Source organism: Scleropages formosus, chromosome 19 (assembly GCF_900964775.1).
Source record: "Scleropages formosus chromosome 19, fSclFor1.1, whole genome shotgun sequence".
Classification (NCBI taxonomy): Eukaryota; Metazoa; Chordata; class Actinopteri; order Osteoglossiformes; family Osteoglossidae; genus Scleropages; species Scleropages formosus.
In genome coordinates this window covers 14,754,855-14,776,744 of record NC_041824.1, presented here as the reverse complement: position 1 = coordinate 14,776,744, position 21,890 = coordinate 14,754,855, and positions in this window count along the sequence as shown.

Here is a 21,890-nt window from a genome sequence, read left to right as displayed (position 1 = left end):
CCCAAAAGAGGTTACATGGGAGAATGCATTAAAATGTGTGTGGCAAACTGTAATATGAAGCGGACTAGGATATTTTGATTCAGTAAGATTTATTTGAAATGAGCACTGTTCATAGCGGAGTGCCACAGAGTACTGAATGGTAGAATATTAAGCAAGATAGTTGCAGGAACTTACAGATGAAATATCGCCAAGTTGGACGAGTTGGCTACCCTGGCAGTGGAGGAGAGGAAAAGAAAATTTCCCGGTCGAGACAAAGGGGAGAAAACGGCTTCTGGGGTTTCAAGTGCGGTAGGTGGCCCGTCCCTCTTAGACATTGTACACGAGAGCTCATGCTGCACCAGTGGTTGTGTAAAACAGTCTAGGCCAAACTGTTGACACCGTTAATGCAAGGTAAGGGTTGTTTTTTTTTTTTTAACCAAATATCACACACTGCTGGAACTGTCGTAAATAATGAGGTTATCGCAGCACAACAAGCATCTGTTCTTGCGCACAGTTGATCTGTGCTGTTGATGTGAGTGTGAAATACAATTGGTGGACAACTGGTATGGGGGCAACCAGTGCAGTGGATGGGTGTTGAATGCTGGACACATGTGCATTAGTAAGCAAGGCCAGCATAAGGGGAAAAAGGAACTGGATGCAGTCCAGAATGAGATGGGGGTAGTTCTGACACCAAGAGGCATCAGCTACAGGAGCTGCCCCAAAAGCAGAACAGGAGATAGGACCGGGGAGACGAGGCACAACACGGAAGGTGATAGAAAAAAGAGGAGAAAACGGCTATGGACCACAACAAGAGGGAAAGAGCTTTTTGCTGAAGATGCACAGAACAACACCCGAGAGTAAAGCCAACCCAAAGGAGAACGGAAATTTAAGACGAGTAGATGAAATGCAAACTGACCCCATAGCGGTAGACACAGAAACAATGGCATGCACAGGGAGGACATTACTACACTCAGAACGATGAGATGAATGGAACACGAAACGAGGTGGCGCACATGCGAAAATAAGGAGGAGGCAGCCGGAGTAAAGCACCATACAACACCATTTCGGTAAAGGACAAGTAAAGCAAAACCTGCCACTGTAGCGATCCAGGAGAAAATGAAACCACACAGCTCCAAGAGCCCACTGCTTCCCATCCCACAGGGGCTTACTAATGAAAACAATAGAACTAATAGTAATAACCATTCTTAATTAATCCCCGTGGGGAAGTTCACTCAGGCTGCCACAGGGGTAAACATTTGTGTTCGGGAGGAAACCCACACAAACACATGGAGAACATGCAAACTCTGTTCAGACTAAGCAGAGACAAATCTCAAGGTCTCTTACACCATCCAGGCCTCTTACACCATCCAGGCACAGTCAGACAATGGGGATATCTGCTGTGCCACCACTCCTGCCCAGTGAAAAACAGAGGAGACAGCATATTATCATATTGGAATACACACACACAGACTGAAGCCGCTTGTCCCAAGCAGGGTTGTGGCAAGCCGGAGCCTAACCCCGCAATACAAGGCACAAGGCCGGAGGGGAGGGGACACACCCAGGACAGGATGCCAGTCCATCATAAGGCACCCCAAGCAGGACTTGAACCCCAGACCTACCAGAGAGAAGGCATAGGCTAAACCCACTGTGCCACCACACCCCCTCCAAACTGAAACAGGTAATTGAAAATAACCGAGTGGAAAATGTGAGGAACTAACCTGACCATGGGACCAGGAAGCAAGAATAGAGCCACAGACAATCTATGGGCAGGGTCAGTCAGTGCACGTTTGTTGGCAGGGGTGGTGGGGTCGGTGGCCCAAAAAAAACCAAAAGGAGAAAGGGGGAGTTACAGCAGTAGGATCACCCAGGAATGAGTGCAGAGGCGATGGCGCCAAGATTTAAGTTAACTAGGGCTATCTGAAGCCAGGGAGAGCAGAAGGTGAGCAAACCCGACCAAGCAAGAACACACACACACACACACATTTTCAGAACCGCTTGTCCCAGACGGGGTCACGGGGGACCGGAGCCTACCCGGCAACACAGGGCGTAAGGCCGGAGGGGGAGGGGACCCACCCAGGACGGGACGCCAGTCCGTCGCAAGGCACCCCAAGCGGGACTCGAACCCCAGGCCCACCGGAGAGCAGGACTGTGGTCCAACCCACTGCGCCACCGCACCCCCCCAAGCAAGAACACTAGGGACTAAATCAAATCAAATGAAATCAAGCTTTATTGTCACATCATCGTCAACATAACATGTAGAGAAGAGTGAAAATCTTCAGTGCAGCTCCAGAAAATGCAGTATTGAGAGTATGTCACAAGCTACGTTAAAACACAGTATATATATACAAATTGTATTTGCAAATTATAAAGTGGACTAAGTGGAAACGGAAAATTTTGTGGAAAACGGTGCATGCGGGACATGGAGGTTAGCGGGCCTTTTCATGCGCTGTTGGCGATCGACAGCCGAGCACGGCCGAGGGTTTGGCGTAGTGCTTCCCTCCCAAAATGAAAAAAATCCAAACAAACTCCAAGTTTCCCATGAATCACCAGGTTCTGCCACACCAGTCCTGCTTGCAAATATTTCTGTATTATTCAGAGAGAAATTCAGTCCTTGGCTCTGGAATCCTCACTCGACACGTGCCAGGGAACTCTCCCCCTTTTATTATCGACACGTAGTCCAGCCATCTGCCCAAATCAATTTCATACTGTCTGTTTTTGCTTATTTCTCTCAAACGTGCTATGTTCCATTTAGCTCACGCTAAGCTTCGTAATGGCCTTTTGCATACAATATCAGCGTGGGTGAATACATTAACTGTAGACGTGTACCCTGGCACAGCATAGATGTGAAAATGATTAATTTATTCAGGAAGCTATTGCAGGAATCAAGATGTTCAGTCTACCACATGCCGGTGATCACTAATAGTCAGCAGCGCAGTCAGTAATGAATGCCCCATCAAGATTTAGCTTGCTAAGCTCTGCTTTATGGGGACAGCCTCCTCTCACAGAGATAATATGTCACCAGGCAGCCGTTCTTGCCAATGTGCTTTTAAGAGATAAGATCTCGGTTTGATTCTGATTGCGATGCTGTCGGATGTCTGTTGCCTTCACTGGGGGCGGCGCAGTAAGGCCTGCATCAGCCCAATCCAGGAGCGGCGCTCCATCTTGTTCTCCGTCTGGGTAAATAGATCAATCCCCGACTTTTTTCTGCGCGAACTTCAACTGCACATGGCCCACGTACGCAAGCGCCAGCCTCAGCACTAATGTCCCTCTCATAATGCGTGGATTGTTCTGGAGGCCATGTGCGTACGTGCACGTGTGTGTGTGTGTGTGTGTGTGTCAGTGCTTGTGTAGGGGGTGAGGATGCTTTGCTGCATGCGGGTGGTGGGCTGATTTGAATGCAAGACAGGAAGCATCTGCCCGCAGTCACAAAAATTCATCTCCTTGTCACTTTCAATTCAGAAGTGCCATGGCAGAGCACTTCTCCCTTGGATTGTGTGAAGGAGGAGAAAAGGAAAAAAGCCTGATATTAATGAGGTGTTTCGCTGAATAACGATTTGCTCCCTGATAGAAAATTCACTCCCTTAATGGCATCTGCAATTATATTCATTAGCATTAATATCTGGGCAGGGGCTGTCTGTGTCAGAAGCTTTGGATGGAGTGACACCTCACTTTCCCCAAACACCCCCCATGGATGTCCCTGCTGCATTTCCCATCCTCTGTATTTCTGTAGAAGTGTATTTACTACATTCTGTACAGGAAAGTCTGGTCATACCCAAGGTTGGCACAGTTTTTTTTGTTCCTAGGCAAGTATCAATCTGGCACCCCTTAGACTTCTATATCTAAATTAATAACGGTACATACATGACAAAAATACATATATGACCAAAAAATGCCACATACATAAATATATGGTAAAAATTTGTTCTTTTTTTTTCTTTGACATAGATACACAAATATAATGAGGAAGGAAAAATAAAAATTGTGTATAGTTGCACAGAACACAAGTTTTTACTTTAACAACTGAAAACTAATTGATTAAAGGAAAACTAGCTGATTAAAGGAAAAAATAGATTAATACTATTTACTGACTACTTTTCCACAGAAATTTTTACCCAGAATTTGCAAAATTTCAAAGACCTTTTCAATTCAATTTTCAATTTATTTTTACAGAGCGCCCTTCTCACTCAGTGACGGCGCTTTAACACAGGCATAAGGCAAGAAAAACAAAGACATCAGATAAGAAACAAAGAAGACAGTTGACTACTAACTATCATAATATAATGCTTTTATAGAGCTATAAGTATACCTACTGGCCACGGAGGAAAGGAACAAAAACTCCCAGCTGAAAATCGAGGGAGAAAAACACCTCTGGGGGACCAAGGGCCAGTGGCTGCCCACCCCTCCTGGGCGAATATTCTAGACTGAGTAACAATTCTAAGCCAGTTAACAAGTAATAATGATATTGTTGCTATACGGTACCCTTTGCAGTGATATGTCACACAGTGTTTACAAATATATAAGGTTGCAGATCGTCAGTTTTCTTTTCTTTATTTTCTTCATTATTAATCAATTTTTAATCTTATTTTTCAAGATTAAAATTTATTTATTGATTTTTACCAGCAATATTTGGTGCTCCAAATTTCTACACCCTGGGTTTGCCTAAACCTTGTCCTGGTCTTACCCCCAATGCACATGGTCTGTTTACCCAAGTACTTTACCACAACTGGATAGGGAGAAGACATGGAATGACTGTAGAGATGGGAAGGTAAGGGCCAGTGGAAGGTTATGGAAAGGGTGAGCTTGGAGGTGAGGTTGGAGCAACCAGTGTTCAGTGTCCTAATAGGTTCCCTAAATTCCTCTTCTTCACCAATTTGACTCTCTTATCTCAGGTAGCACAACAAGGAGACAGGAAACACACAGGCCCCCAGTGACAACCAAAACACAACTTTGGAACCAGCAACCACAAAGCATTGCCGAATGCGGAATGCGGCTGAATGCGGCACCAAAATTAAACCAGTCCCTATCTTAGTTTCTGCAAATATTATCTCAGGAGCAAGCATTAATTTGAGCAAATAGCAGGATATGCTCAAGTAGAATATGTAATCGGAATGTAATTGCCTGCAAAGCCTTGCGTATCTGTCACCTTCCTTTGAACAGAAAGGTTTTGGTATTGTTTGGGAGGTTGATCAGTTAGGCTCCTGGAGAAACCGATTCGAAGTAGAGCGACACAGCACTGGCACAAAACCCAGCCCCAATGCACGGAGAGGTTTAAAACAGCATGAGGAAAGGATTACACCATAACACTTGTGCAAATCAGAGCAAATAATAAACTGCAACAGGGTCTGACAAAGTTAACACATAAACATGATTAAAAATTTGCACTGTGATCCTGACAAGAAGCTTATTGAGAAATAATTTCACAGAAACTCTTTGGGGAGAAAATTAGCCATCAAAAGTCGCATCACTTTTTGCAACTAAATAATTCATTATGAATAAAAGCCCATTTCTACATATTTTTTCTTTTTTACTGAGCAGCGCTGAACACGTAGCAGAGTGTCTGTTAAAAATACTCATCTGAAAAAAATGAAGTTAATAGAAGAAAATCAATAGAAATAAAAATATCTCTGGAAGCTTCATAAATACAACTGGGTAAGAACTAATAATGTTTGTGAAAAACAAATTATTATTATGAATTATTAATGCCCCTTCAGAGGATGGAGAGACCTCAGGATTTTGAAGTATATTTTTCATGTTCCTCCCCTTAATGAAATTGAGCTAGTGAAGCAGGCCCAAATATAAGTTGCTATAGTGTAATCAAATGGCACTGCATTGAGACAATATAAAAGCCTTTGCAATTCACGGAAAAGGCAGCATATTTTATCGTCTTATAGATGCTTAAGGGGACTATTTCCAGGGCTACCAAATCCGTCTCCGGGTTCCTTCTATTATCCGGCTTGACAGTACAAGACAGCAGTGCCTTAGATATATAGTTAACATTGCTTTCATTTACTCCTTACACTGGCAAGCATTGGGTATATAAATCGCAAGAACAATGCACAGCATTAATTCCCTGCGATCGTAGGGCAGAAGACGAGAAGGAACAATCGTTCGAATTCAGACATGGATTTATGTCTTTGATGCACGAGGCTGAACGGATCCCTTGCGGCAGAAACCATCTTTTTCAGTGGGGCTCTTGTGATGGGTTGTGCTCTGTTGAAGCTTAGCTTAACTTCACTGAAAACTAGAATAAATTCTATTGTAAGTCCATATATTACAGATTTATACAGCTTAATGCAAGTATGCACAAATATGTTGACTGATGTATCTCATAGGGGCTGGATGTATGACGGTTGAGGGTTCGTTACTGAAGCATTGAGTTCGTCACTGGTAACCCTTGAATGTGAATGCAGCTCTATCTGAAGGACATGTATTGATAAACAACCTGTATAAATGATCCGTTTTTTTTTTTCCTGTCATCATCAACGAGATCATTCCAAGATCAGTAAGTCTTATCTGGTTTCTGGTCACTGTGTCAAGGTGGTGTCCCACGTGACCATTCGGCCACTTTGTTCATCGTTGTCAGGGCAAACCACCATGGTTCTACCCGTTCTGGATTTTGCATCTGAATAGCTCAGGGCTTCACAACTGATTTACTAATCCATCATTTACAGGCACTACATTCTGAGCTTAAACATAAACGACAATGGTAATGACAAGTTTTATAGGGATTTATTTTGAAGAAATCGGATGATTAAGAGCAAGGCTTAGTTGCAAAATGTGCTGAATCTTAAGACTTGAAGACAAAAATCTATTTTTTGCAAATCTTATTCCGTAAACATTTTTTTCAGTAATTAACAAAATAACTCCAACCTACCCAACCGTGCAGATATTTGAATAAATAATTTTAATATTTAAATAAGTAGAATGGACAAAGCCACAGCTCCTGCAGAGCAATGATTACATGCCCAGGGGGTGAATACTTAATATGAGAGTGAATTAAGCCCACCCCCCCCCTTCACATCAGCCCCACCATTCTTCCACAGACATACACACACACGAAAACACACCTAGCTCTCTATTAACTCAGTCAACGCCCAACTCTGCATCGCTCAATTTGTAGAGACATCAGAAGAGCAAAGGTTTTCCAGCCATGCTATGAAAACTGCCAACTCACAGACCCCATGTGATGTGCATTTTCATATCTTCATGCCTTTATCATTTCCTTTGAAAACCGGAGGGGAGAGGAATCTGGAGTTTGGGCTGCACGTGCCGTTTGAAGCATCTGCCATGGACTCCCGCCCCTCCCAGTTGGACCCAAAAAGCACGAAGAAAGCAGTCGGTGGACTGTTTAATGCCCGGGAGCGATACAGTGCTCTTGCAAGCCCATGCAGAGATATTCCACACTGCCTGGAATGGCACAGTACTGTGGTAAGCAAATCTATCTCATTTGACTGCTCCTGTTGCCGACTTCTGCAATATTCGCAGGAAGCAAAAGCCAGCGGGTGTGTAGCACACTTCTAGAGAATTTCCTTCCTTATTTCTAGACATCAGGCATGGGGGGAAAAATGTAAGCAACTGATTGGCCGATGATAACTTGATGGTTGTTATCTTTGTTTGAACAGGTGACTCTGTAGCCCTTCTGCCAGGGGCTAATATTAAACGTGTTTTCCTGCCCGTTTACGTGCAAACTGCATGCATTGTTCAAGAATTCACTGGCATATAACCCTTCTCACTAAGAAAAAAGGAACATTAGGCCTCGCTCGAGCTTCAAATGGAGATGAAAATACCCCGAGAAATTGATCATCAGCTTCAAGAATGGCAAGGAGCTCCGCGAGCGAACGGATCTGACATCTACATTAGGAATACCGTGCTTCACACAAGGGTGAGAGTTTATTACAAATTCACATTCAAACCAAAGGTTAGGTCCCCAGGCTGATCCATTCATACACCACAGTCTTTGTTCTTTTGATTTTTATGTTATTCTTCTCTATGCAAAATGTTCTGATTGCTCTTCACTCCATTAATCGCCTCCAGTGTCTTCCGTCTTCTTTAAGAGCGAGAGGCTGGACATGTGAAAGCTGCTCACACAGTTAAAGGCCATCAGAAAAAACAGGAAACCAGCTATAGTGGAGAATAGGGCAAGGGGCTGCTCAGCGTAATGGGAAACACGACTGTCGCTAACAGGAACCGTATACGGCACATAAATAAGCAGCATATTTTCCTCTTTCATTACAGGAGGAGGGCATGGAGGCCGGGTGTGAGGTGTGGGGGGCGTGAATGTGATTTAGTGATGCTGTGCGCTGTTTACACAGTCAGCCTGGAGGGATGCTGAGATGTTGTGAGGTGGTGTCATTAGTACGAGAGGCACGTCTCTCCCCAAACCCCTCTATCCGTGACCACCCCCCACCCCACCCCACCCCACCCCCAGCTCCTCGCTTCACCCCCACCACCACACAACCATCACCTCGCTCTCTTTCCAGCTGCTCAAGGGTGCGCGATGGTCTGGGAAAGATTAATGCTTCTCAATGCCACGCCGTGAAATCAAATTAGTGTACTCTCGTCCACATGTCACATGCTGTCAGCCGCTCCGGACTGTACAGGGACAGTTTCACGCTAATCCTCATGCCACCCCCCCCACCTCCAAGGTAGATAATTCTGCCATTAGACTGTGTACCGTTCGCTTGCCCGTGTTTGGTCCACCTCTCAAAATGTTCCCCTGGTATACTTTTGAGAAACCTGTACACCCGCTGGTAGGTGTCTGTCTGCATAATGCATTTGTGTGTGGGTGCAACGTTTCCAGGGAGCATGGAGATTATGTGCATGTGTGTGCGCATCTGTTATCATATGAAATCTGGTAATAAATACTGCTCTAACTTTTTTTATTTATTTTTCCCACAGGACTGGACTGGACTATGCAGAGATTATTAGGAATGCAATAAAGGAAGAGCAATGAAAGTGTCACATCGTATCAGCTGTATGACGGCAATGTGTGCTTCACTCATACTTGGTCAGCACACAGTCATTGTACCTCTGTACGGTGCGGTGCAAATGTATTTACCCGTGTTCTGATTTCCTATACGATTGCAGTTTCTTGACGCTGAACGTTTTCAGATCTTCAACCAAAACCTAGCGGAAATATAACATTATTTATGCTTTTTTTTTTTTTTTTAAATAAAATTGCAGCCTTTTGCTTTGAAGAAAGCATTCCATACAGTGAGCATGTTTCCTGTTTCTTTACTAAAATTCAGGTCAAACAATAGTTGAATTTTGTTTAGGAAAGACAGCTTAGTTCTTAATGTTGTTTGTTTGTTTGTTTTTGCAGAATGGATTAGCTCTGCTGAGTTTGAGAGGTTTGGTACCCATAAAATGTCGTCTCATGACCCAGTAAAAATCACGGGCACTTTAAAGCAGATGTGTTATCAATTACATAAATACATTACTGTGAACAGAATCACACTAAAATCCATTGTACTACCATGACACGAAATTTATGATCTCTGGAGAATCTATGATACCTTGTACAAATAATGCAAATGCAAAATAGCATTTGTGTGCTCATGAAAAGACTACGATCACTCGCACACAAGCCCCAGCAGAGTTCTCACCCGTGCTCAAGAATGCTACTTTCACTTGCATACTAAGTGGGACAAAGTCTTCTGCACATTGTTTAATGTAGTTCTGCAGCATAAATTGCATTTGGTAATTATGGATTAAAAGAAACAACAAGGAGTTAAGATGCACAGCAAGAAACAGAAAGTTGTTCGGTCTTAAACAGATAATAACACAGGCAGATAAAAACAAATAGATACGAGTAAAAAACTAAATTCACTTTCTCTGAAGTCACTTGTACGACTGAAAGCGGACCATATAACCGATATAAATGTCTTCCATTAAATGTTTAACCATAAAACAAAATCTATTGCTAGAATAACTCGAGCACTTGGTGGTAAGTTCTTCATGCTTTTACATTCTAACAATTGAAGGAAGTGGGATTTTTCTCATAATTCTATTCAACCATCTCAACAGGGTGATTCAAAACGCACAGAATACATTCAAAAATCTTATTGAAAATACTGTATATAACATGATTATTGTTTATTTCTTCATTATTTATTTTTAATACATTTCTGAAAGTGTTCAGCTCTTCTGGAATCACCCTGTTCATCAGCAGTCAGTGTTTCATGCAATGTTTTTTGCCGTTCGTCTCTGTAACGCACCGGCGATATGCTTCATTTCCGCTGCTTATGCTTCACGGTTAGTGTCACTGCTCACACTGATGAAACAAGTTTTTCTGCTTACTTATGAAGGATTCATTCTTGCGACACTTTCTTTAATGCAGCACTTTCTGTAATTTGGGGCAACTAATGTCAACACAGAAATTTGTGCTGGATTTCATACAGGGCGCAGAGCAGACATTTACATTTACATTTATGCATTTAGCAGACACTTTTCTCCAAAGCAACATACATCAGTGGGAACAATACAAAGGGCATGACATCAACAGAAGGAGAGATTTGGATGCAGATGCTAATTCCTGAATACAGCTAGTTTGTCACATACCACTATATGAACCAGTATAAATTACAGTAGTAGCTGTATATCGGTTTTTAATTAAAACTTTTTCAATTAGTTTTTTAAAAATGTATTTTTATATATTTTCTGTTTTTAAAAACTATTAAACAGACAACATAGCACACATTTATTAAGCATATAGGAGACATGATGCATATGATGTGAGCTGCACCATACCCTCATGCTAACACGCAATAAAATCAACACTTTAGGCTTTTGTTTTTGTAGAATCCTGCCACTGGCTGTGTGGGGGCTAAAGCTGAGATCACCCCTTAATGCTTTCCCTATCACTGAGTATAGCAGGTCCACACTAATAGATCATGGGAGGACATAAAAGGATCCTTTGGCCCAAAATTTTGTATTCAGTTTTACAGCAAGGCACTTTATTCTCCTTCGTGGAAGGGTAGTCACCTGTTTTTGGTGAGAATTATTGCCCTGCCTCCAGCCTCCCTTGCTGCACTCACCTTTGACAGAAAATACTTAACTCAAACCAGCGTTATTTCACAATGCATTTGTGTAAGTATAGGTACCTCCATGCTGCTTAGCCTCAGTAGGCTCTACCCAGCCACATCCTTTAATTCAGAATTTTTTATTCCCCTTCTGCTTATTTTCTTTGTCCTTTTTTCTAGATTTTGCTTTTATTATTGTTGGTTAGATTTGCTTTGAATCACGACGACTCCCTTTGTTACACTGACTAATACGGACTCCAGAAAGAATAAGGTCTTGTGCAGACTTCACCTTGTAAGAGTCACTTCGCTGGTATTTAATTTTTCTTTGTCATTAAATATATTAAACGATGAAGTGCCTTTCGTGCTCTTTCCTTAATCTCTTCAATCTTTTTTTTTCCTCCAAACTAAAACCTAGAAGCACATTTACATTTGTATATATACTTCTTCACCAGATATTTGGAAGCTCTTTGTGTCATGTGCGACATGAAAAGTGATGACAGTAACCACCAGAGGTCTTGGTCCAAATCACCTGGCAGAATGCGGTGCAGCTGTTCCCTATGATACAATGGGAGAAGAAGCTATAAAAGGCAAACACAAAGCCTGCAGGGTTGTGGGTCCTTGATCAATGATCTACTGTCTTTGCCTGTGATTCTTTAATGGGTCCCGCTCACTTGCTTGTTTCCAAAGTCCTCGTCACGGTGCGTATCCGTTCCAGTCCCGAGTTTCTGTCCCATCTCTGCTTGACTGCCGTGCCGCTGTCCGAGTCCCGTGTCTCAGCCTTGTTTAAGCCGTCTTCCTATTTGCTTGTCCTGTTCCGCTCGTGGTCCTGGATTGAAGTGCCCTGTGTTTGCTGTGTTTGTTCTCTCACACCTGCACTTCAACTTGCAATTTACTCTGTACGCCATTATTTTAATTTTCCACGTTTCACACCCCTACATCCATATCGGGATATTACAGTAATACATGTCTGTGACCCCCGGACGTTGATGTCCCTTTAAGTACAGTTACCTTCTGATATCCACTCTTTGCATAGTTTCATGTTTAATAGAATTATTTTGCGTATACTATCATTTGCAGAAACCTATAAATTATTGTGTTTTCTTGGGTAATCTTCTCCATATGGATTAAATACATGAATCATTCCCCCAGATACAAGATGATTTTTATTTTTTGTTAATCATGTCAATGTATAGCTAGGAAAACCTAAGCCAAAAAAAACACAAAAAAAAAAAAACTAAAAAAAAAATGAAATAAAATGTGAGGCACAGTGATGTTTTGTTATATAATCAAAATAGTTTTTGTGACTGAGCCCATGCCTGGATCAGGCTGTGCACTCTGTTACCATGTCTTTGTCTCACAATCTCTTGAGCGTTGGTAAAAATCCCCAGCTGTAAAGTTTCTCCAAATACTTCCCTATTTTAAACCTAAAACCAGAGCTGTAGATTAGGGAGTGTGTGTTGACAGGGCTCAAAGGCTAAAGCAGCATTTGTCAGAACAATGATTCCCACTCCAACTGTTCCCCCTTGAAATTCTGTCAGCCCTTCTGTCAACTACAATTTTCTTGTTATGGCTGATTCTTATGCTCCGGCAATCTTGTGGCTGTCAGCAAACATTGTGACATTGGTCCATTTCCTTGCACCCTAAACAGCACTGCCCGTAAATAACTCTGCTCTTTACGAAGTCCTTAAAGTATATAATGAATTGTGCCAAATTTTTTGTTTATATGCAGTAGACACAGAGAATACCTGTTGCTGTTACCCAAATGCCGAAGCTTGTGAGCAGTTATTACATTTTCACTTGTTCAGTTAGCAGCCGCTTTTCTCCGAAGTGACATGCGATTATTAACTAGTGTCCAGCTGAAATATCAAAAAAAGACAATGACAAACTTCAAGACTAAATCTGGGTGCTGCAATTCCCGCTATATCCAATTTATTAGACAAAAGAATGGGACAAAGCTCTCAGACTCCGAGAAGCAGAAATAAATGAAAATTGCACGAAACAAGGACAAGTTCCAGGTAAACACATTCATCAGCATGTACGTACATTTACAAAAGAGAGACGTGTACAATGTGTTATAAATTTGAGTGGTTATGACATCATAATTGTTAGACAAACAGATGTCTAAGTCAAGAAACATAATAGTATCTGTAAATCACAGTAAACAAGGTTAGTAAGAGGAAAAAACAATAACACTAGAAGTTAAAATAATGGCTGAAAAATAAACAACAAAAAAACACAAAAAAAGAATACAGATGCCTCCTCACAGACCCCATTTGGTGACACTTGAGTTTTTTGCAAATTAAATATTTTTCTACTTCATAGAGAGTGAGGGTGCTGCCCCCTCCTTTTGTCTCTTCTGTGTGTTCTGCCATGTTTTAAAGCCTGAAAAAGCCCACATGAAGAATCTGCTGACCTCTGAGATCCGATTCGATTTAACACATTGATTTAACAAATTGATTTAACAGCCAACAGGGTAATTATGACAAGATAACGAACGGTTGCTGCTGACTGCTTGATTAGGCACGGAAGCCTTTTGCTATTACAGGTGCCCCGTTTTAACCACGCGAGGTAAACACGTCGCTTGCTGTTGTGATGACCGTGTCCTCTACATGTCCTGCCAGGTTTAAGCCAAACATATGCTTTACGGCATTGTGTAAGGTCCAGAAAAACCACCCTGCACCCTTGCAACCTCCTGTTGTGCTTGTATGTAACATGTAATGTGCTCTGCATCTTGGAAACCTTGCAATTTTTGGTGCATCACATTCGCTCTGCTATTTGGATAGGTGCATAATTTGGAATTAGCTTATGTATGACTCACCAGTTATGCTCATCCATTTGGACAGCACATATGTGTGTTGACCCTTTTTAATGCATTTGGATAAATAGCAGCACGAGCTTAAAACCCCTGGAGTTTTCATTCCCTTAGACCTGTAAATAAATGGGCTCCCCATAAAACAGAACCATGAACCCAATGTCATTTGACTGGGATACAGTAACTAAAGCCTCCTTTGCACTCTAAAATGTCACGTGCAGTACACCATTCCCATACAAATGATATGGTAATAAATAAGGCAGTCTGAGGCATCAATTAGAGAACTTACTGAATAAGGGCAGACGGTAACCCTGGGCCATGTCTCCACGTCTATCAAGGTTTCCTATATTCAGAGGTAGGAAGAAATAATTCAGTCTGAAGCGGAACCATCGCCTTGTGAATTGATAGTAATAGAATAAGATTAACCTGCCAACAATTTAGAAGCCGCTCTTAATGCAAAAACATCTCCATTTTGCCTTAACCTTTTGTCAGTCCCATTCATAAAAGATGCCATCAGAAGGATGTGCAGACACTGAACAGCGACAGAACCAAAGGGGAATCTGAGTAAGACTGGCACCCCTGACAATTACAAAGCACTCGCATGCTGTAATATTTGTAACAGTGCGGAAAAGCAGAGATGGGGCAATCTGTCTTTGCCGGGAGTGTGTGGTGGGCTTAACAAAGACAGATTAGGGGGGGCCGGACCAGCGGAAGGTTCATGGGAGGATGCAGTGGAAGGAGAAAGGATTGTGACTGCATGTGCGAAATGAAGCTGGCGGAGCTGAAAAAGGTCCACTGGCCAGCGCAGGACGCCCGTGATAGAGATGTTCCGTGTGTCCCCAGGAGTCCATTTGTGATGCTTAAGACGTACACTGCATTGTCAAACCTACTTATAAAAGATACAATAGTGTCAAATAGTATTAAAGAGTGACATTACTCAATATTCAACAGGGATATTATATTCAAGGATTCTAAAGAGCAAGTTTATTGTAGGCACAGACTAATTTCTATCTGTGATGAAAGTTTGAATATGAGGTATGGCATCCTGTATTTGGCATGGGATACATTTACATTCACATTTATTCATTTAGCAGACGCTTTTCTCCAAAGCGACGGACATCCCACAGAAAATACTATTTGTGCATTGAATATAAACTTGTTGGGCTGTTGGGATGGTAGGGTAAAGGCTGGGTGGAACTTATTCAGATGATCTGATGTACATCAACTGGCTGCAGAATGAGCACCTCAAGCTGACCCGCCATGTGCCTGTGAGCTTGCTGCAGGGGACATGACAAAGGAGGAACTGCACGGTGCACAAAAAACTGCATCTGACAAGAGTGTGAACTGACAGCTCCTCCTCATACTGGAGCTACTGGGGGCTGGGTTAATGTAAGAGTAAAGCGAAGGTGAAAAGGGAAGGAGTGTAACCTCGACATCGGAACAGGGCATCTTCGGCAATGGTTCTTTTGGTCATGTTTAGAATCTGCTAGCAAGAAAATATTTTACAGAGTAACAAGAACTCACACCTTTTAAAATTAACGTCAGATCAGAAACATAGAGGGAGAAACAGAAAGTGCTCATTTACACAGGTACATAATACGGGATAAACATTACATTATTTACAGGGGCTGTCAGTTTGCGCTAAGAAGTAATAGGAAGTGACTGGATCTTCCAAAATTCATTTGAACGATCTTTCAGTTCAAACGTTAAATTGCATAGTTTTGTTCAACCTCCTATCTTCTTGTGTGGACCCAAGCAGTAAAAATATTTTCTTGCCGGACAAGTAAAGAGATTTATAAACCTGTGTTCTATAACTACACAGAATATAGAATCTTGGTTGTGGTTTAACAGGAATACAGGAGGGAGAAATCAAACTGTAGGATCTTAGATATTTCAAATAGTTGAGTGAACACCATTTCAGTAAGCATACATCCTATCACATGAGCAGGACAACTATATCAAACTGTCCAGAACAGCTTTCCATTTGAAACACTGTTGATATAACGCTGCTAAATGAAAACCATAAATTCACCATGCACTAAATCATTTGCATGTTTCATTTTGACTTTTGAAATATAGTTCTTGGTGTATATGTTTGTAAGACACATTTGCACAATAAAGACTCACCACTGTGTAGCATCCCTTTAAATTAAAGTGGGGGCTATTGGAACAACCGGTGTTACAGGTGCTTCGGCACCAGCTGAGAAAATGCTGCCATAGCCGTCAGCAATACCTGATACAATTACAAAGTGCAAACATAAAAGCAAGCAAAGATCTGAGGACTCGGGTTGGGTGGAGGAGCGGGGTGCTTCTTTCATTGCTCAGTGTATTTTCTTACCTCCCCAGAAAGGTATACCATTTCAGCGTTACTCCAATTCAATGGCTAGAACTCGCAAGTACATCACCGTGGCAACCTTGCCCTAGGCCTGACCTCCGAATGACCTCCGAGAGGATACAGGTCTCGATGTAATATTCGTTGCCCCAACTCGTTCACCTCCACGATCAAGTGAGACGCAGTACATATACTCAGCAGTAAATAAAACACAACTGGAGGCAGCCAAAAGGAAGTCGAAAAGGTTACGGTGGCAGTGATTCGCATAAAAAATGTCAATTTCCATGTCAGCATTATATTTCCAGCTTGCTGTACTATATATTTCCTGGGCATTTTATTTGCCCAGTAAGCCATTTTATGTGGAGCTTCCTATATAAGACGTTACTGATAGACACATCTGAGCCCAGCTTTTGGTCCAGAACGCACTGCTCGTACATGCCGCTCTTTTAATGTGAGCTCGCTGTTTGATATGCTGGTTTCATGCAGCTGAACTGTGCATTTGGACTACCACTCTCGTCCATGGGCTCAGGATCTCTTTACCCTATTGACTGAATCACAGAATCCGGATTAAAGTCTTAAGACTATCTGTGAAATGGGGGGCTCAGGGGAGGGGCTTGTCAATGACTTGTTGACAAACCTAGGTCCATGGCTGTCAAGCGGGACAGCATCTTCCTGCAATGTCACCGGGAGGTTGGCTGTACACTCATCTCAGACAACTGTCGGCAACTGACGATACCCTCCACGCACCATTTTCTCCTCTCAAATCTGCAGACTCTTAACCCTTTGACCCCTAAAAACGAAAACGTTAAAACTCCAGCCTTTTATCGCCTTATAGGGATTGACAGCGATTTGCCAGCCTACGTCTCATCTGCCTAGCCAAACACCTTTTGTGCATATTGAGCTCTAATTACTTCTGTTTTGCATAATTGTCCGCTGCTTCGGAGAAGGGTGAGCTTCCTTTGTTTCGATCAAATTGTGGCACACGCGCGCCAACGCACCTGGAAATCAGCTTGGTCGTGTGGCAGCGAACACAGCAGAAACACTCCTTTATGTGGGCAGGTTATTAAATAAGCCCGGCCAATAGCGCAGACCGCCCCATGGCGGGGAGAACTCTTTGTCTTTGCGCCCGTGTTTGTCCCAGAGCTTAATCCCCTTTAAAGCCTATTAGGAGAGAGATTTGCCCCGCTTACCCCGATGAGAGATCAAACAGTACCTACATCGCTGTGCACACAAAATGCTAATGCGACACCCACGAACGGGCGACTGCTGATAGGCGCGAGCATGCCTCCGGAACCTCCATGCAGATTACCTGCCCAAAAGACCTGCCTGTGATTATTATTCATGTTTACAAACTTTCATCTCCAGAGGGTGGGCTGTGGAACCAGACATGCGCGTAATCTGCAAACGGGCCCTGGCACTGGCGTGGCGCTCGGCATGCATTTATTCATATGGACCGCACCAGGAATGAGCCTGTCCGCACCCTGCACACACAAACTGGAGCAAACACATACACACACTCGCACTCCCCAGGGCCTCTGTTTATGAAGATGTTCCCTCCACCACATTATAATAACATCATAAGGGAGGGATCTTGCTTTTTCCCCCAGATGTATGCTATGCAGAAGGAGTAGAGCGCTATTTCATACCTAAGGGACAGCCAGGTCAAACATCGGAGAGGACGTACAGAGCAGCCTCTCACCACCTGCAAGGGAAGAGAGCCCCCCTCAGATAACCCCTATCGGCTATAGCAGAAAACGCTGGGAAGTCTATCCCTCAGGCCGCAGGGATGAGAAATTTCTGTGAGCTCCGTTGATCAAAAGCACACTGATCCCGTGGTGAAACGTGGTCTGCAGAGCCAGATAAAATCTCGGCGAAGCAAACTACAGCCTCCTTTCATTAACCTTCTATCCTGCTTGCCTGCGTCTATTAGGGCTTCTTGGAAAAGGAGGGGAATAACCCGAGTGCCCGGCTGAAGAGTCACATACAGGCCATCGCACAGCATAACACTTTCTGTATTTATGTATTCTGCTCAAAACTCTTTACTCTACTTCATGGCAGGGGTGTACACCTTGTATGTGGGGATGTGTCTCTGTATGGGAATGCGTGTGAGCGTGATGGGTGGTGAGGGTTTTTACTGTTCTATAGAGCCTTGCTATTTATTTGTTTGTAATCTTCTAATTTGTCTGATGTTAAGCTGCTGTCTGCCGCACTAACGGAATTATTTAAGAAAGCCTTAATTATGCCTGGCTGTCACGTCTTGATGAAGTTCCGAGGTACTGGCGGAGACTGTCAGGCTGAAGGCCCATGCTTCAGCGCTCAAGTCAGCCCCACCTGTAAAAAACGTTGATGCCAGTGGCTACGGTCTGACAGCTTCGTCCAAACAAAAAATGAGCGTGGAGTTCTTCAAAAGCTCAGCAAATGAGAAATGATGACTAAAACTGAAGAAAAACCGAAGACGTATTCACTGAACCTAATACTTCGATACTAAGACAGAGGAAATTTTTAACGAAAATCAGGATTGTTTTTGAATAACTAAAAATGCCCGTCTGACAGAGTTTGATGAAAAATAGCAGGCGAGAACCCAAGCTATGGGTTGCCAAGACTCTGCCCTGCGAATCAAAGAATCAGCTCCCAGAAGCCGTGCCTGGACTGGTATGGGGGTGAAGGATGGATAGATAGATAGATAGATAGATAGATAGATAGATAGATAGATAGATAGATAGATAGATAGATTCCAGGAAAAGATATTATATGAAAGTACTGCAAAAGTATACAGATATGCAATGATTATAATCAATGTGCTTCATTCTGGATAAAGCTGTCAAGCGCAGAGTACAAGGTTGTGATAAAGCAGTGTAGTGCAGCCATTCTACTGGGAACAACAGGCCACAATCAGCGATGTTAATGATTAAAGCATCAGAGCTTTACTATGGAAAAGACAACCCAGAAAGGTCAACATCTCTTCTAGGTTCTGGTTCTCACTATGATTTCTTCCCTTTGTAGCCAAACCTCCTCACACCTCAGGCTGCCGCCCTCATGACCGCATACAGCTCATCCCGACACATCACCGAAACGGGGGGCTTCCTTCAGCAAAGACGTTGGCACTGGTGAGCCACTGTCTGCCACTGCCTTCCCCATTCACAGGAAAAAACCTCCAGAAGTGTGCAATTAAAAAAAGAAAGTGTAGGCTTTCTGGAACATGTCATTAAATTCTATTTAAGTTCCTGCCACCGACCTTGAAGTAAGAAAGAGATGAAATAAAGTTTGCGGAGGAGGCAGGTGACACTGACGCTGGAAGCAAGGACAGATGTCTGCTCACAGCCTGCAGCCTAATGGGCGAGGCTTCTTATGTCAGCTCACAACATCAGGCCCTCAGTGCGGATGTGGGGAGACATTACAGCTGTCTCGTCGCAATGATGTGGAGTGAGGGAGGAAGAAGAACCATTATCCTGTCCTTGGTGCACAGTGCCTGGAACCCCCTGGGATGCTGAATGGAGGGTCTGTCTCAGCATTCTCCCCCTGCATGCACAGGATCAACTTGTTCAATCCATCTGCTTCCTCTCAACAAGCCAGACCCCTGGAGAGGGGCCTTATTGTTCTTCACAGCCATTCCTTCATAAGATCAGGTGAAGGTATCCTTTCCAGGTTGAAGTTAGCTAACAAGTATGTACAGTTTCTCTTATACGTCTTTGCCTAATAGTACATTACAAACTCGGCACAAAAGTCTGAATGGAGCTGATGGTCTGCAGGAGTATTCTGGGTTACCCTGTTTACACAACTCCCCTCCCTAACTACGTTCTTGGTTATAACCCAGTTTAAGATTATTAATTCTTGATAAATTTGTTATGTTCATCACAAGTAGGTATGACAGCTGAACCCTTGGTAACTGATCTATTCGGTAGGGGTACTATATCTAGTAGACAGGCTCCTAAAATGTGATTTGATCTTAATTTAAGTCAAAATAATGAACGTAGTATCATTCAACAAATAATGCAGACATCTTTCATCAAAAGTTATATCTAAATTATCACCATGTTTAAGAGATCTCATCGAGTGCGAGAGATGTCTGCAGATCCTAAGTTGTTTCTCTTAGGTTCTGCTGTATATCACTTGTCCGAGGACTGTCCACTGCACCGTTGCACTGATCTTTGTGGGACACCCACACCTAGGGAGAGTTCCATCTGAAAACTCTCTGCCTGACTGTGTACAGATGGAAGCGCAAGTCTTTAGAAATCTTCTTGTAGCACTTTCCAGTCTTGTGAGCTTCAACAACTCTTCATAGGAGGTCCTCTGAAATCACTTTTTGTTCAGGCCGTATTGCAATTTATCAGAATCCTGTTGTGTACAGCAGGTAACCAAAGTTGTGTGGGTTTTATGTGGCAGGGGAGGTTAAACCTACACTGGAATTTATTGGAGCTCCTGGCTCATTAACTGGAATGCCTGACTCCAGCTACCCTCTTCAAGAAGTCGTTATCACAGAAGTTAACATATTTTTCTTGCTTTTTCTGAGCTTTAAGTCTCGCACCCTGGAAGAGTCCCTGACGTGTCGGTGCCTCAGTACGTGAGCCAGGTGTCAAGGGGATTCTACAACACAGGGACAATGGCCTCTTCACAGCAAGGCTGCAGAAGGGAAAAGAGCTGATTGGGTTCAGAGGTGTAGAGAAGATTAACCCAGCACCGCTTCCTATTGTGTGCCAAGAATCGAACCAAAAGCACTGTGGAGCACAGCATATGACATTGAGCATTTAATCAATCAAAGCTGTGCAAAACTCGAGAGGAATTTTCTATTCAAAAATTTTAGCTTTAAAGGAAAATATTGCTTCCCAAAGCGCAAAAATAATGCCCAGTGAGAAATTAAACTTCATTGCAGTTAAGGGTGCCCATCACCCTCTGTAGTTTTGCACCTCTTGCAACATGAAGGTGCAATAGCTCTGCAATAGCTCCCCAAGGACCTCTCCCATGATGCACTTGTCTTTGCTCAAAAAACTTGACCTTTGAGTAATTCATGACGTCGATGCCCCAGCCCGAATGAGCTTTGTGGCAGATTCTCGCTACCCCACAGGCGAATGAGAAGAACATTTTTCTGCCGCTGTGTGGTGGCAGCTGGAAGCATGCGACACGACACAACATCATTTTTTGGTGTGTTTCTAGAGACAGGAGACAGTACGGCCCGGTGGTAATACAGATCATCCATCTGCAGCAGTGTCACAACCATCAACTTCCAACCTTAATTTATTCCCCACAGTGCTGTGACTGATTTTTGCCTCTGCCTTCCTTTATATTAAATATGCCACGCTATTAGTTCTCAATAATCGTTTTCTGTAGTCCCGGACACATTGATTTCCCCTGACGCGGCAGCACGGCAACACCGTCAAAGGTTCCAGAGCTAATATTGTCGTCATTCGTTTTTTTTTTTTTAATAATTTCTCCCCAACCCCACCCCATAACGTCTGAGCAAAAATGGCTCCATGGGAACACTGAAAAGTTTTGTAAACGAATGTAGTGTGCAACCCAGCAGCACAAACCACTTTGGCATCTCTATCACTTTGGAGGGAAAAAAAGAAGTCCGAGGAATTTCAGTTTTCTGCGGTTCCCCGCTTGTTATTTGTTACATGAACACATTACACAAAACCTCCACACTTGCTATGACTCCTTCCTGGGAAAGCCTTGAAAGGGAGGCCATCTCACAAGCCTCATAAGTCAGCCAGTAGGTGTCCAGCCATCTGCAGCCATCTGCGCATTCCTT